The sequence below is a fragment of the Megachile rotundata genome, chromosome 5, assembly GCF_050947335.1.
Source record: "Megachile rotundata isolate GNS110a chromosome 5, iyMegRotu1, whole genome shotgun sequence".
In the NCBI taxonomy this organism is placed as follows: domain Eukaryota; kingdom Metazoa; phylum Arthropoda; class Insecta; order Hymenoptera; family Megachilidae; genus Megachile; species Megachile rotundata.
In genome coordinates, this window is record NC_134987.1 from 14,655,245 (window position 1) to 14,671,932 (window position 16,688).

Consider the following 16,688-nt stretch of genomic DNA (forward strand, 5'->3'; position numbering starts at 1 on the left):
TAGTGATGATTTAATAACGCTTCGACGAAGAGCTTAATCTATTTTACGTTCCAACAAATTTCGAAGCATTCGTATTCTCTCGAAAACTGTCGACAACATTGTCAAGCGAGTTGGAGCTGGACACCCTCAAATTCTTCCTCATAATTAAGATTCCTGCAATGCCTAGCAGACGAAATTAGGAATACTCCGTCACGGTTTGTAGCTGCTGATCTTCAACGTCGTTCTTCTTCGTTTAACCCTTTCGTAATCAGCGGGTCATATACGTAACTTGTTCCAAGAGTAATGAGACCGTATTATTTACAGTCGCTTTACAATGTTCTGTTTTACTGTCTTTTATTGGCAAACGATAAAAACGTATTGTTGTAGTAAATTGTAGTTAAAATGTAATACTATGTTTTATTAAAATATGATAAGATAATGGTACTGTATTTTTTTAAAGTAATGTAATATTATTGATTAATAAAATAGTTTCTAAAATGTTCAATTCATCAACGGTGTCATCCACATAAAGTTTAATTAATTTCTCCCAATATTTCAAAATTTAGCAACTGAATTTTTGAAGTACAAAATAAATCTAAATCTGCAAACAAAAATATATTTCCTCCAAAAAATTTGCAACGTAAAACTTTTGCAAGTTCCCAAGTTCGAAAAGTATGAGAAATTTTGCTACTGGGACATTAAATAATTTAAAATAAAGTTTAGTCAAGTGTTATAACTATTGGACTTGAAGACATAAATAATTGTGTACAGTGCAACAACAACAACAGCGTATGAGCATCTCTTTCATTTCCCATTTTCATCGTAAAGTAGAACATCAAGTGGTAAATTGAAATAAGAAGGTCAAGTAAGAGCTCGAATAGGCAGTAGTTTCCAGCAAATTTTATTTAGAACTGCTGTGCCGCACAAGAACCTAAATAAAGTTGTGGTCAACTATACACGTAGGCTTTCAGTAAAGTTAGGCATTTACTTTCTCTCTTTATCATTAAATACTTATGCTCGTTTAAATTGCTTTTTCGTCAAAGTCAGTATTTAGTCAACTCTTAATCGTCCCAGTTTTCACGCAATAAAGGCGAAAGCATACATTTCATCTTTATTTCTCTCGTCAAATTAAAGATCCGCTTTTATATATTTTTCGGTGAAACTCATATCTTTTGACGTTTAGAAAACAGTTGATATCTAAAAGTTTCAGTGTTATTTATAAATAAAGCGATTCATAAGCGGATTTTCTTGTGTAATTAACTGTTAATTAGTAAGATGGAAATTTTTATTTTTCTTCTTTCAAATTTATAAGCTTCTAAAAATAGTAAGCTCGGTTCTTTTAGATTCATGAATTTTTATACATTTTAAGCTCTCGGTTTTGGAAATATGAAATTAATAGTTTAGGGATTTATTTGGAAGTTTTTAAATGTGGAAAATTAGAAATTTTAGGGTTCCGGACTTTACTAAGATCACTGCAAATTAATATTTTAATTTATTAAATTTTTATCATTTTTATTTATTAAATTAATTGTTCTGCGAGGAAAGGATATAACTTTTTATATGTATTATAATTTCATATATTTTTCACTCTAATTTTATCATTTTTAAGTACACACATACATGGTATAATTTTAAAATACATTATAATGTATCATAATTTAAAAAAACATTATATGTATCATAACTGTAAAATACATTATACATATCATAATTGTAAAATACATTATATGTATCATAATTATAAAATATATTTATTAAACACTATAATATTATCGAAAGCTAAATTTATAAGAATATCCTCTTCAAAATAAAAATCTATGTCATAAATAATTAGGCTAATGAAGTCGAATTCTTAATGTGAGGATATTTCTGTCGAAATTGCTCGACTAATAGCAAAAAATACGGTTTGCTTTAATCGTTTCTGATTAATAATCCAACTCTAGACTTATCAAGAATTTAATGCACGAATTCGTCACTAAAAACATTAATATCTCTCTTTAAATTATAACGAATACAATAATATTTGTAATGTTTCTCAGTAAGAAACTAATGGCAACATTTCAAAAATAAAATTAGTACGTTTTGTGGACATTCAGTTATTTTCAGACCAACAATAAATAAGGGATGAAACACAAAGTAGCTTGTACAATTATTTTTCATGTAGACAAAAATTAAAATGTATTTCGACAAAAGCAAATCTTAATAATTCAACTACCAAAATTTTACAAATACAAATTAATTAATTATAAAATTTCTTAATACCATTTTCTTGAAATATGTGCTAATTTTCATCAAGATAAAGAATTAATACGTTCATTTATGTTTGTTTATTTATTTCTTAATTTCAAAGTATACATTGTACCTGATCTGATAAGTACAAGTGTTTTTGTGCGTCAGTAGGGTAGCCTAAATTTCATTATTTAATTCCAGTTTCAACTGTAGTATACGAAAACTAAAAAATTTATTTAATGGTTTAAGCAGCATGAAACAGTACATATTTGAAAGCGTCTGTTCGAATCGCGTCATTGTTTCCCGTGACTTTTCAGTCAATGCCGTGGAATGTCACAGTGCTACTCGCATGAGTAATAGTCAATATAAGTTAGATGTAGAGCACGCCAGTCGCATATGTCGTTGCCCACACTTCCAAGTCTCTCCCCACCCGCGGTTCTTTCGCATTCGATATAGCCAGGAACCCCCTCTGGCACGTTCTCATTTCAAATCCCCACCTTTTCGCCCTCCTTTTTCGTTCTCTCTGCACGCCGCCGCCGTCGGAGAAACGAAACAATCGTCGGCTGTCGTGGATTTACGTTTTCCACCGTTAAAAATCGTAAATTAATGCACGGTTATTGACGCGATAAATCTCGAAATTTAATTCAAGTTCCATCGAGAGCTGTCCAACCCCGACACCATCCCCCTATCCCGCGTCGGTCGGTGATATAGCCGCGACAATGGCGGAGCTTCGTGTAGCTTCGACGACAAAGCCCAGATAGGATAAAGAGTTAGTTTTTAGATTTATTGCCGACCATGCTGGCCGAACGCGATGGACGTCAGAATGGAAACCCAGGCACACGAACCTCGATGATTCAAATTGCACGTCGTAGACACCGTGTCCGGTCGTACATAAGCATTGCCTCGTCTTTCACCCCGATCCACCCTTTCCAGCCTTTATTCTATCTGACTGTCCAGATATGTAAAGATGGCTTCTATTTATTTGCCTCTCTGAATTCAAAAGTCGATTTGTGATTTTCGGGAAAACTGTTCAGTGAGCTCTAGAGGCAACATTGATTTATATCGTGGTTTTTGGGAACTGATGTAACTAAAATTATTTGGTATTTATTAAGCAGTAAGTATTTTATATATAGGTGAAATGGGAATTGTAATTTTTGTTACTTTTTTGGTCACTAGGTTTGTAGAAGCCTAGATTTTTATGTTTATATATTTATAGTTTGCTGTATTTCTTTGTCACTATATTTTGAGATTTCTAGGTCTCTAGAACCTCTATTACTGTAGAACTTATATTTCTACGTCACCACATTTCTGAATCTATAAATCTCCATATCTCTGTATCTCTACACATCCACATATCCACATCTCTGTATCTCTATATCTCCATATCTCTAAATCTCCACAGATCATTATATCCTCCTACCCCTATATCCCCAGATCATTATATCCTCCTACCTCTACATCCCCAAATCCTCATATCCATCTACCTCTACATCCTCAAATTCCTACATCTCCACATCCTTTAATCCTTAAACCATAAAATCTCTATATCTCTAAATTTTCTTAGTTCATAAATAGCACCAGGTACACAAATTAAAACTTTTAATATTTTCTCGAAACGATAAGTCTTGAAACCAAGCGAAACTTAATGCAATGAAATGTTTTTATACTCATTCAGGTGGTTTCGCTTAATCCAGTAAAATATTTTATCGTGGCGAAGACGATAAGAGATTATCTTACGAATTTATACTACCCGTGCTCTTATTATAATCCAAAATGATATTATTGTAATGAACGAGCTTATGCTGAGAATTAAACAAATTTTATGCTAAAGATTATGTAATGAAAGCAGTTTTGGACAATAGATTTAGATAACTTGTAAACTACTTCTTTGTTAAATTAATATGAAACGGTAATCACAATAAATTTCCATTTGCTGGTTGAAAATTTGCTACAATAACTTGAATGTCGATATCAATATAGATTATGTGTAACGCCAACCGGATGCAATTACGAAACTGACATAGGAAATTACACCTGGGATTTGTCTCGCATTTCATCCAATTAGGCAACAATCATTCGCCACGTGTTCGTATCTGTTACTTTAATTTAACACCTCATTATCTGTAAACCTCTATAAATATTTAGGTGCAATGTTCCAAACGTAAACTGCAGTAACAAAATACAGAATTAAACACTGTTGTCTAAAGTTTCTATTTAAATAATAACAATTTAGTGTTTTACATCCAACAAGGAAATTCTTATTTAACACAGTTCAAACAAGTTCAAATATTACAAAATTGTTTCTCAAAATTAGATAAAATTTATGAACTTCATTTTATACTGTTTCTAATTTAATACTCATACTTTTATTAATTAACTACCTAAAATAAACATGCGCCTCCATTTTATCAGAGTACACTTCAAAAACCTACAAAATATCTTGCGACATACACGTAATTAAAAATGAGAATCAGTTGTTATTTCAATAACTCAGAATTATAATTTAAATTAAGAAAAATTCTGAAAGCACATCATAGACATATTAATTAACGAAATTTAATCGAAGTTTGCCTTAAAAAAACCTGTACACGTCGAACAACAAAAGGTCGTGCCACACACCAGCAAAATCTTGTTCATTTTTTCATCAGCTAACCCTGCTCTTAACCCACGAAACTTTTACGCTTTAGCTGTCACTGGCGACACTTTTTCATGTGTCGTCAGTGTTCCATGGCAATCTAGGTACCCATAGAAGCAGTTTTTCTCGTCGTCATCGGACCGAGTCGTGAACCCATTAATTACTGACAATAAAAAGGAAGACGCGTCAGCACGAATATCTTCGTCCTTATCATCATACACGTAAGAATCGAACGGAACCAGCGACGAAGGATATCACTTCCGAAAGACCGGAAGCATCTACACCGCGAGGGATAAGAGATATGAATGCTCGTTTCTGCAGCTTCATCAATCTATCTGCTAATAACTTGGTTACAGTGTCACTTTCCTCGGTTTGATCGTTAACGTTGCTCGTTTTAATCCAACCCTATCTTTTACAGACATTACTTTATTCTGTCTGTTTCTGTTTTACAAACTCTATTTATATTTTTATAGTGTTCATAGGGAGAGAGATATTTTCTACAATATTATAAAATGAGATAGTTAAGGAATACATTAACTAATAATAAAGATTTTGTTCAGAATATTGATCTAATAATATAATGTTTAATTTAAAATACATAAACCAATGATATAAGTTTGGCTTCATCAAATTGCTATAGTTAATGTTGCAAGAAAGACATTCGATTTATACTTGACATAACTCTCTTTCACTTCGAGTCTGTCAATTATAAATAATTTTGTTAAATATGAGACATTTCCAACGAAAAACGATTAAATATCATAAAAGTTGCGTAGCAGATGCACTGAAAATATTCAAAATCGTCTGCGCAAGCGTAATCTCAGATGTACGCATGCCAATGTGCGCATGTATCAATCTGCGCATGCGCCGACCAACCTGCGCAGTTGCAGTCAAACTTGCTAATGCGCATACACGTTAGAACAGTTTCAAAACTCTTCCAATACAAATTCCATTGATTTGTATTTCATAATTAAATACCTAAACCTCTCTCTTAAACAAAGTATGAATATTTATAAAATATAATCATGTATCTTACTGTGGAGCTAACGAATTACTTGAACTTTTGACGCTCGATCGATCTCGTAGCTTCTAAAAAAAACATGACGAGCACGATCAAAAAAATTTACGAAGGGAAGTCAAGAGAAAAGGAAAAAAGCAATCGTTCAATATCTTGCAGCAGCCGTTGAAACAAGCCATCGGTGAACTATAGTTCGTAGTTATCGCGATGTTGGTAGAAACCATTCCGGTATCGGATGAAAACGAAAGGGCGCACAACGGGGGGAACTGAAGTGGAAAGGCGGGGGGCAGGGGGTGGAAGTTTGCTTACTTTTCGCTAAGTGCACTCAATGCCGAGCGCGCGAACTAATTGTCGGTAGGATAGGTTGGCCCCAACGATGAAGAGAGGGTGGGGTTGAGACAAAATCGTGTGCTCGCCTGCTATCCAGGGACTCTCGAAGATTTCAGAGTGGGCTTCGATTTCGAGATGCTCGATAAATGAAACGGGTCGTCGTGGAAACGTTCCCTTCTCGATCCGTATTTTTTTGCCGGTGTAAACCGCTTATTAATGTCCCCCTTTTTCGCTTCGGTGCGACACCGAATTCGTTGATTGCCATCGCTCTTTTTCCCCCCAGAGCACCACGGTTTCTAGCTTTAATTCTGCTAGGGCTCTAGGATCCCCGAGCGAAATCAGAACCGGGCCGAATTGATTTATGATGCTTATGAAATTTCGGTCGATCGTGACGCGAATAATTCCGGATCGTGGCAAACGCGTGACTGAAATCGTCTAACGCGGATTACTCGAGTTTCTTTGGCGAACGGAAGTACGTATGTATGATTCCTGGCTATCCGAGACGTCGTCGACGAATCAAGTTTGAACGCTTGCTTTGGGGGATGAAAAACGACTGTATATCTTTTCGTCGAGCTACTTCTGTATATCCACAAATGCTGACCGTGAGAAATAACGGAGGGATAAAGTATGAGTGACGTTTATAATACGCTCTTTTTTTCACCGGGAAAGTATAATGGAGGTCACTGAAGGAAAATGGAGGACAACTGATTAATTGGGGAATACACATTTAAAAATCTCCTGCGAGATAATTGTAATTAATTTCAACAATGATGAACGTACAAAGGCAGGGAAAAACATTAGCCTGTTATTAACAAGAAATTATTTTCTTTTTAGCTTATTCTAAATAATATTTTATTTTATACAAGTAACCAATAACCAGGAAATTTTTGATCGACATGTCGAATGCGATTGACTGGTTAAAAAATTAAATTTGAGAGGTACCTAAAAAATTGATATACTAAAAAATTTTGGAAACATAAACTTACAAAAAGTATTTGAAAATTGTTTCATTTCTAAATGAATGAGCCTTGAAATTTTATGCAAATAAGTTAATGACCGTTTGAAGAACGATAACCCGATATAACATCGAAGAAAAAGTGTAATCCTTCACTTAACGTGAAAATTTTTATCATCTTTGCATCATATTCCGGTTCACGTCTGCTTACGAAACGAGCTGGCAGTTAAATGACATCATCTAGAACATAATCTCGTAAAATAGTTACGGCAAAGTGGTCGGCGCACAATAAGATGGCGTATAATCGTAATTTCAAAATAACGTCAGGAATATATTGAACGAGAAATAGGCTTCTAACTGCAGGTTGCCCGAGCGGTATAATACATTACCACATAATTACTGTGCAACTCCAACGGCGGGTTCAGTTTTATTTAAGTTCCCGGTAACTGTAATTATCCTATTTACTTTAGACGCAAGTACAACACCGAGCTTTGCACGGAATAATTTACCTTTTACGCCTTCTTAAATTTGACTTCCCGACCACTTTAAAGTGGCGTTTGATTCCGAGACTGCAGTAAATGCCGGTGATTATTGTGGGACGGTATTATCTTTCGATAAACTGGTTGATTGCGAATTTATTTTTAATTCTAATTAATTTCAATTCTTTGATGACCTGACGACATTCGATGCAATTTTAATTCAAACATTTCATAAAATTCATCGAGAAATTTTATTCTGTGTACCAGAATTCTTACTGATTATCATTTATTTGTTTGTTAATATTAGCTCATTTATTTGTTATTAATATTAGGTTAAGATAGATAGGATAACTTGGGTAGGTTAGTTAATTCTGATTTAGTTAGGTTAGGTAACGGTAGGCTAGCTTAAATGGGATCAGTCAAGTTTAGGTTAGTTTAGGTTAGCTTTGAGTGGGGTAGTACAGATTAGGTTAGTAATGCAAGTTAGGTTATGTTGGTCAGTCCAGGCTTGGTCAAGGTTTTTAAATTTCTAATCACCTTTTGAAATTTTCTAAGTTTGCAAACATCTGAATTTAAAAATTTCTAAAAATCCTACAAATCATTATTCAAACTTTCTAATGTTTTTATACAATAAATTTCAGAAAATGCGCTACATTTTAATGAAAAATATTCATTCTCTTGCCATAGTTTTTATCGTCAAATCTAGAACGTTTTCACCGCAGATTTCTTTACACAGCAGCGCGATTAAAAAGAGTACAAAGTGGCCGAACAAAAGCATGGTGTTCCTAGAATCCATCGAATTTCCGTAATTCACCATTAACCTCGAACGAACGACAACGCGAATCGCGTCATATCGTAAACATTACACGCGTATCACGCACCGGTGCAGAGAAGACCCATAAATTCCCAATACTTGGCTTGCCGCCCGAACGAATTCACCACCGACGAACTTCGCAAAATAGCATGAGCGTAATCAGCAACGCGTTATCGATATTCACCTACGGATTCGATCCTCCCCCACCCCGGCCCTGACCCACCGGCTATATTACAGCAACCTTTTGTTCGTTCATCGTGAACAGTCGGGGAGTAATAAATATGTTATTAAAATTACCGTAACCCCGTTTGCCCACGAGTAAAACAGCGCATTTTGCAGTTAATTTTCCAGTTATCTTGGTAATAATCTCGCTTACGCCAGACCCGGTTAACCCTTTGGTTATGGAGGTGAACGACGAAAGGGGATGAGTACGGGTGAAAGGTAAACCAGCAAACAGGGGGTAAAAAAGGGCTTTTATAATGATCGACGACGATACTGTCAATATACATCCAGTGCAATATTTCGGAATTATTCATTATTATGGTACGAATTAAATTGTAGTAACTGTTTCTTTGTTAGAAAATAGTGATTATAATCTATAACTATTTCTTGACTGAGAATTGCAAACATTTTCAAATTTGAAGTTTTCAATTCCCAAAGACTCAAATTCGCAAATTTCTAAATTATTAACTAAATATTTAAATAATTAAGAGACAAATATAAGAGAAAGATTTCGAATTCCACTAATATTTTTTGGAATGTCGCTTTCTGAAATTTGAATAGTATTTGTCTGAATTCAGTAACACGATGTGTTACCATGCTTTAATAATAATACCCAAAATATTACTATTTGATGTATAATATTGATACAGCTGTATCCACACGTTACATAAAAAATGTGAGACTCTAGTAAGAAAAAATGAATATCAAATATTCCATAACAAGCCCACATTTCATAGCAGACACTCCTAAATCTAGCAGCACGATCGTTCCAGCGATCAACGTCAGTTTCGCGTGTTAGAACAACGTAATCAGTCAATTATCGCTATAAATCGAGATCTAAACTCAGCGTATAAAGCGAAGAGCAAAAAATAGCGTCGAACTCGATTTCATTTTACAGCGTTTGCACTTTCAGTTTGCACGTATTTTATCACCCCTCGCAAGAGACAGGTCCGAAAACCTAGATAGCTTCACGGATGTGTGTCATGCGAGTTAGTGACGGGTTTTACTGGCGCTCGTTTTACGAACGTATCGCTATCAAAATGGGTGACGTACTCGTTGTAACGTCCGCAGTATTCTACACGTTGTCGAATGGCCAGCACTCGAAACGAGGCTATTAGCCGGTGCAGTACTTTTGTTTTCAGGCATAGAAAGAATCTTCTCTATTTTATGCCCGCCCGTTGGTCAGCTATTCCTCCGTCCCTTTTTGTTGCTCCATTTTCGAACCTTTCGCGATTTTCTGTCAGGTAATTGCATTGCTGTTTTATGACTCTCGAATGGCTCTTCGATCAAATCGAGACGAGACAGGTTGTTCGCTTAAACGTTCACATTATCTCATTAACGAAAGTGCGCACGGGTTGCCATTTTGTTCTACGCCATTTTACATTTATTGCTTTCGTTCACGAAATCGAATTCGTTCAATAAATTTTTATGACGAATAACCTTATCTCACTATACAGAACATAGTTTCTTATAGGTAAATTTCACCATTTCATATGTAAAAATAAAAACATAGGGTTTTAATCAGAGATCTCATAACAGCTTAAATAATCAACCATCACAAAGCACATCACTCTGCTCTAAATATTGCATAGCTCATTGCATTTGTCAGGTATCGAATGTATGTAATATCAGTGAGTAATCGTTGTTGAAATTCTTTCCAGTTGTCAATGTCGGTAAAAGGTTCTCGATTCAGCGAGACGCTTTCTCTCGCTCGATCTAGCACAATTTCAGTTGACGTAACTTCAAAGCCGTTTAATCCTCTTAACGAAGCCATACCAGAGGGACAAGCTACAGTCTCTACCCTTGTGTTCAGCATCTTAACCCTTCGTTATTTTGGCTCTTCTCCGGAAGTTAACCTCAAGAAAGGAGGAACAGTAGGTTCACGTGTATGGGCCATCGACCGCACTTCGATAGATGCAAACTTTCTCAAACTATGGCCGATTCGTTGTTAACTCGTCCTGGCAACTTGTTTTAGCTACCTAGAAAGCCAGTAACGTCTTCGGAAGAAATAACGAGCTCCATCTTCTAACCGACGAAACTTGAAAACGAAACCGAAGCCGTAACTTTTAAACAGCTTCTATCGTTATTGATATTTAATAGAATTTACTTTGTGGAATCATTAGCGATGGTTTTGTAATTATGTTACGATGAAAAGTTTTTTTTTTCAGGAGATATTTCGTTATAGATGTAATGTGTGACTAAAATATTATTATGTATATTTTGCTGTTTCAAGATTTATCATTAACTAATTTAAAATGTAATCATATGTTATAACAATTAATGTAATATGTAATATGTCATATGTCATATGTAACGTGTCATATGTAATATGTCATATGTAACGTGTCATATGTAATGTGTCATATGTAACGTGTCATATGTAATATGTCATATGTAACGTGTCATATGTAATATGTCATATGTAACGTGTCATATGTAATGTGTCATATGTAACGTGTCATATGTAATATGTCATATGTAACGTGTCATATGTAATATGTCATATGTAAAGTGTCACATGTAATATGTCATATGTAACGTGTCATATGTAATATGTCATATGTAACGTGTCATATATAATATGTCATATGTAATATATCATATGTAAAGTGTCACATGTAATATGTCATATGTAACGTGTCATATGTAATATGTCATATGTAACGTGTCATATATAATATGTCATATGTAATATATCATATGTAACATGTCATATGTAATATGTCGTATGTAACGTGTCACATGTAATATGTCATATGTAACGTGTCATATGTAATAAGTAACATAATGTAACGTAATGTAATATGTAATATATTGTAATATAACTATTAACACAAAGCACAATAGACTTTTATTATATCATCACCGATGGAACTTTAGAAATAGGAAATTTCTTGGTAGGAACAATACATTGAAGCGATTAAGATGTTTTCAGATTGAATGTACATGTAAGCGTGGTGATATACGAGAGTCTACTGTAATTTACTTAAGTGCTATTTAAGCACTTATTTATGAACAAAGCAGATTGCGAGGTACTCAAATATAAAGTCGTAGAACTGAAATTTCTGCAATTATGATTTGGTAGATGTTTATAATAGTTTAACACGCGAGAGCATAATGCTTGGATATATAAGTAGTAGGTTCTTGTTATATTGTCATAAATGGAACTATAGTAATCAAGTGTTCCACGTGATAGTTAAATGTCTACAAATTTGAATATCTGAAAATTTGTATGATACCTCAAAAATTTGTACACTTAAAGGTTTCTTAATTTTCTAATCTAAAAACTTGAAAATTTTTTAATTCAAACGAATGAAAATTTGTATATCTAAAAATTTTCTAATTTAAAAAATAAAAGATGGGTAAATGACAACATTCGGAAGTAGAAAAATGTAGGAATTTATAAAATTTGGAAATTTAGAAAATTTGAAAATTTGGAAAACAAAAAATTCGCAATATTGAAAACTAAAAATTTTTTATTTCAAAAAAGTGAAATTAAATCTAAATATACTTCAATTCATAAAATTGTAAATTTGTAAATTAATAAGCTTGCATATTAAAAATTTGAGGAAGGTTAAAATAATTCAGCTGATATCGCCTCTACAAATATCGTTTTTTACAGCAATCGCTTTATTTCCTTGCTAAGGACATAATACCGATTTTTATGTAAACACACATATTTTCCGTTTTAAGCCGCTTAAAAAAGTATCATTGCATTTTATATGTTTCTCCACATTTTAAATATTCCACAATTTTTTGCCACTTTTTAACCTTTTGATACAGGTGCATAAAATCCGTAGTCCACTAAAAGGTATAAAAATGATTTTACGTTTAAACGTTTTTACAAATATTTCATATGCGCTCAAAATAAAATGATAAAAATTAAAAATGGAGAGATACCAGCCACATATCGTTGCATATTTTTCTCATAAGCATCTTATATTTTAAACAGAAAATAAATTTAAAAATTGTTACTCTTATTAATTGAAATTTAATTTGAAAATATTAATAGTAACAATTTCTAGATTAAAATTAATTCAATTTTATGAAGTATTTTTGAAAAACTTCTTTTTACAATTTTAAAACAATTTTTTATATTATAAACAAATTTTATTAAATAATTTCTTTTGGTTAATTATTTATTGTGATAAATTGTTGTTAACATTACAAACGCAAGTTTAAATAGCACGTCAGCTAATTCGTTAACATTAACTAATTTAGGCAAGTATTTATATATATCTAAAAAAGAAACAGAAGGATTATTTAACTGAATTGCCGTTCACTCGACAAATTCCCAAATCCTATCATTCTTTTTGAAGAACAGTTTGGCGAGTTCCCTAAAGAAGGCATAGCAGGAAAAGGAAATCAATTGAAGCACGAAAGTAAAAAGGCAGGTCCAACTCTATGAAGCGGAAAAGTTTCAAAGCCTTACAAATATTTGCCGAATAAAAGTGCTTGAAACTTTGTGTTTGTTCGTTTTACAAATTTCAAAAATTTCCTGGCTAACATCGAGATCAATCGAAAGATTTAGAGCTGCGCGATATCTGCAATTCGCTCGTCTGTGGAACGAACTTCGCATAAGTAGCTAGTAAATCGTACCTAGATGGTTATTCAAAGATGCTTGCATAAATTTCCTGTCAAAATGCAGTTTCCTACATTTCAATTTCCTTCTTATAAATTCAACTTTCGAAGTGTTTCAATTTCACGTAAATTTAAAATTATATTTAGATAGAGTTTCATTGTTTTTTTTTTATTCAATAAATTGTGTCAAACTATCTCTTAGTTGGTTAAAACATTTTCTGAATTTTTCATATCTTTGGTTAACTTTGAAACTTAACCTAACTAGTCTAAATTAGTGGTTCACAGGTTTCATATTTTAAATCATAAAACTGATTACATATCTATTTTTTAAATCTATGATAGTTTTTGTAAAAATAATAAATCGACGTGTATTTTATTTGATATTTTACCGTTTGTGTATGCATCTCTGATTTTTAGTTTTAATTTTAGGTTAAGTGTGCGTCGTCCAAGGTTTAAGGTTAACCATTCTGTCAAGTGCGTCAGCCACAACTAACTATCCAAAGCTACAATATTAAAACAAATAAGGAGAATTAAAATATTACGTCAATTTCAGCGAACCTCAATTATTACACAAATTACAATTGCAATTAAATATTCAATCGAAGCGTATTAACCTAATTTGAGCAAGATTCGTTTGAACTTGGAATGCGTCAGACTCGTCAAAATACAGCAAGACCTTAGGAAACTTTCAAGTTTGTCTCTTTATAAAATAAGACTATCAGATTTAAAAAATGTCAATTTATTTAATACATGAATTTCGAAGTCCAACATTAAAAATTGCAGCAAGTTTCATGATATTTAAACCTTGAGTGCGTCAGACTCGTCAAGGAGTTAAACGCGTCGAACATCAGCACTGATTCGTAGAGTAGCGACGAACGTTTGAACGGCAGCACGAAGGAATACGGTGCATGTATAGTGGATGTATTCGTGGGAAATTCCTTTAGGATATTTTATTCGAGATCAGGCACAGGAACGCAGCTGGGGAAGAGTAAGATACAACGGGAAAACGGGAGTAGAGGTCGCGGTATTGCAAGCTGTATCCCACGTGGGATGAAAGTTTGCTCGCGGCTTCGAATGCATTTATTCGAATCTTGATACAAGAAATTTATTCCGCTTGCTCGCTCAACCTGGCGTTATTCGATTTCTATTTGACGGTATCCCTCTTCCCGTAATCCGTGAAACCGCGTTCTGTCACTTTGCAGATCGTGCGAATTAGAAAAAGGAAATTAATGCTAGACTATCAAGTTGTTGATAAGATGTTTAGCGTTGCACTAATTAGACGGATTTTTCTGTTCACCTCGCATAATGAAGATTTAATATATTTTTTAATTTTTAAAAAATTAAAAAGAGAAAACATTAAAAATTATTATATTAATTTTCATTAAAGTGCTCGTTATTGGAAATAAAATATAACAGAATGTTATTATATAAATTTTCATTAAAGTGAACATTGTTGATATTATCATATTAACTTTTATTAAAATGAACATTATTAATATTATTACCTCAACTTTTGTTAAAACGAACATTAACAATATTATTTTAATTTTCATTGAGATGAACTTTATCGATATTTATAATTTTAGAGTATGTAAGCATATAAATAATAATTTTTTAATATCCTTTGAGTGAAAATCTTGTCACATTTTACATCGTCAAATAATTCAAACAAAAATGCGACTCGATGACATAAAAGTTCTGTAAAATAGTGTGCATGGTGTCAATTTGAAGGTTAGGTTTGACAAAAATAATTAGATGGAAGCACCTGTCAGCTCTAAATACAAAATGGTGGCTAAATTCGACAAACAATATCAAAATAATAAATTTAGATATATCTTCTTAACGTTTATTCACGTTTAATAATGAGCTGTAATTTATGAGTTAGCTGTACGAATTGAATAATAATTTATGAATTCATAAGTTAAATTATGTACATTATTAATTTCATAATATTTTGACATTATGGGTGGCCCTCAGGCTTTTATTGTGAGAATACACATGTGTTACATGATAGAATTACGATTTCGAAATAACAATTATTAATTATGATTCCATAATTCTTGCATGAAATAAAAATAGCGTAAGGTAGACCATTATAGAAATTTTCGATTTTCATGTCGTGACGTTTCTAAATTTATAAATTTCATGATTTTCAAAAGTTTGAAAATTTTAGATCTTTAGATTTTCATGTTTTTGAGTCTTGGAAGTTTTAGATTAATAAATCCTTAGATGTCCAAACCTCAGTGGTTAAAAATCCCTAGATTCCTGTATCTTTTCACTTCTGCATTCTTAAATCACCAAATTCTTGGATACTCAAATCTAAATTTGTAAATTCACCAAATTTCTTGACACCCATAACTGTAGCTCTGAAAATAGATTCTAAAATCCTCAATCCTCCAAATCCTCCAATAAGCAAATTCCTATATCATCAAATTACTTGACACCCAAATTTCTAGATTCGTAAATTTGTAAATCCTTGAATTCTCAGAAACTAAAACCCCTAAATTCTCAAATACCCAACCTCCTAAATCCACAGAACTTCAGATCATTACATCACCAAATTCTTGCATTGATCAAATTTCAAAAGTATCTTAAAGTCTGCTGCGAGCTTACATTTCACACCTAAAGTTTCAAGTCCTCAAATTTCCCTACTTTTACATTTCCTAAATTTTCCTGCATCAAGCTCTAAATTTTCCCCTTTGCTAATATCTCTCCTAACCCGTCCACCCTCGTTATCAAAACCCGTCCTCAATATTTCCACAACGCAACCCCAGCGTATCGATCAAATCCCTAAAATCCACTAAGCCTAATGGCATTCGACTCGCGAATTTTCGTGAAATTTATAAATCTTTGCCATCGGTTCGCTCGTTTATCCTCGTTAGTCTTCGTTAAAAGGACATCTCGGATGCGGTCGAGGATACCCGCGAACGAGAAACTTCTCAGTCGTCCGTTATTTCGAAGTGGGAACCGTCGGTGTGACTCGAATAAAAAAGAAACCGCGCATAAATTAATTCGCTGACTCGAACGACCAGGTTCTCTCTTCTTTTATTCTCGTTAAGCTGGAAGAGGAGAACGAGCGAGACCGGCGAAGCCGAAAGAAGGAAGGAAGGGTTAGTTGACGCCCTGAAGCAGGCACAGTTGGCTCGTGTCGCGGTAGGGTGAGAAGGATTGGCGATGGTGGTGGGTTGGATGTCGAAAATGGGTTCGAAGTGGAAAGAGACGACGGCGGTTGGCGAATCTGGTGGGTTGGCGGCAAGCCATAAACCTTTCCCCGCGTAATCTGGATGGCTTTATAGATTTCTAATAAAATAACGCATTAAATCAGACGCGTCCCGACTGATTGGCCTATCGAACCGAATCGGCTCTGCACCCGGACGCGTACCTAGAGCAATCGAACCGACATTTATTATGCCGACCAACGACCACTAAAATCTTCCATGAGCTAC

General features: G+C 33.7%; 1 protein-coding gene across 11 annotated transcripts in view; it reads right to left on the minus strand.

Annotated features, from left to right (window-relative positions):
- Positions 1-16,688, minus strand: part of LOC100882696 (nucleolysin TIAR) — a 654,466-nt gene that overhangs the window by 88,966 nt on the left and 548,812 nt on the right. The window lies entirely within an intron of this gene.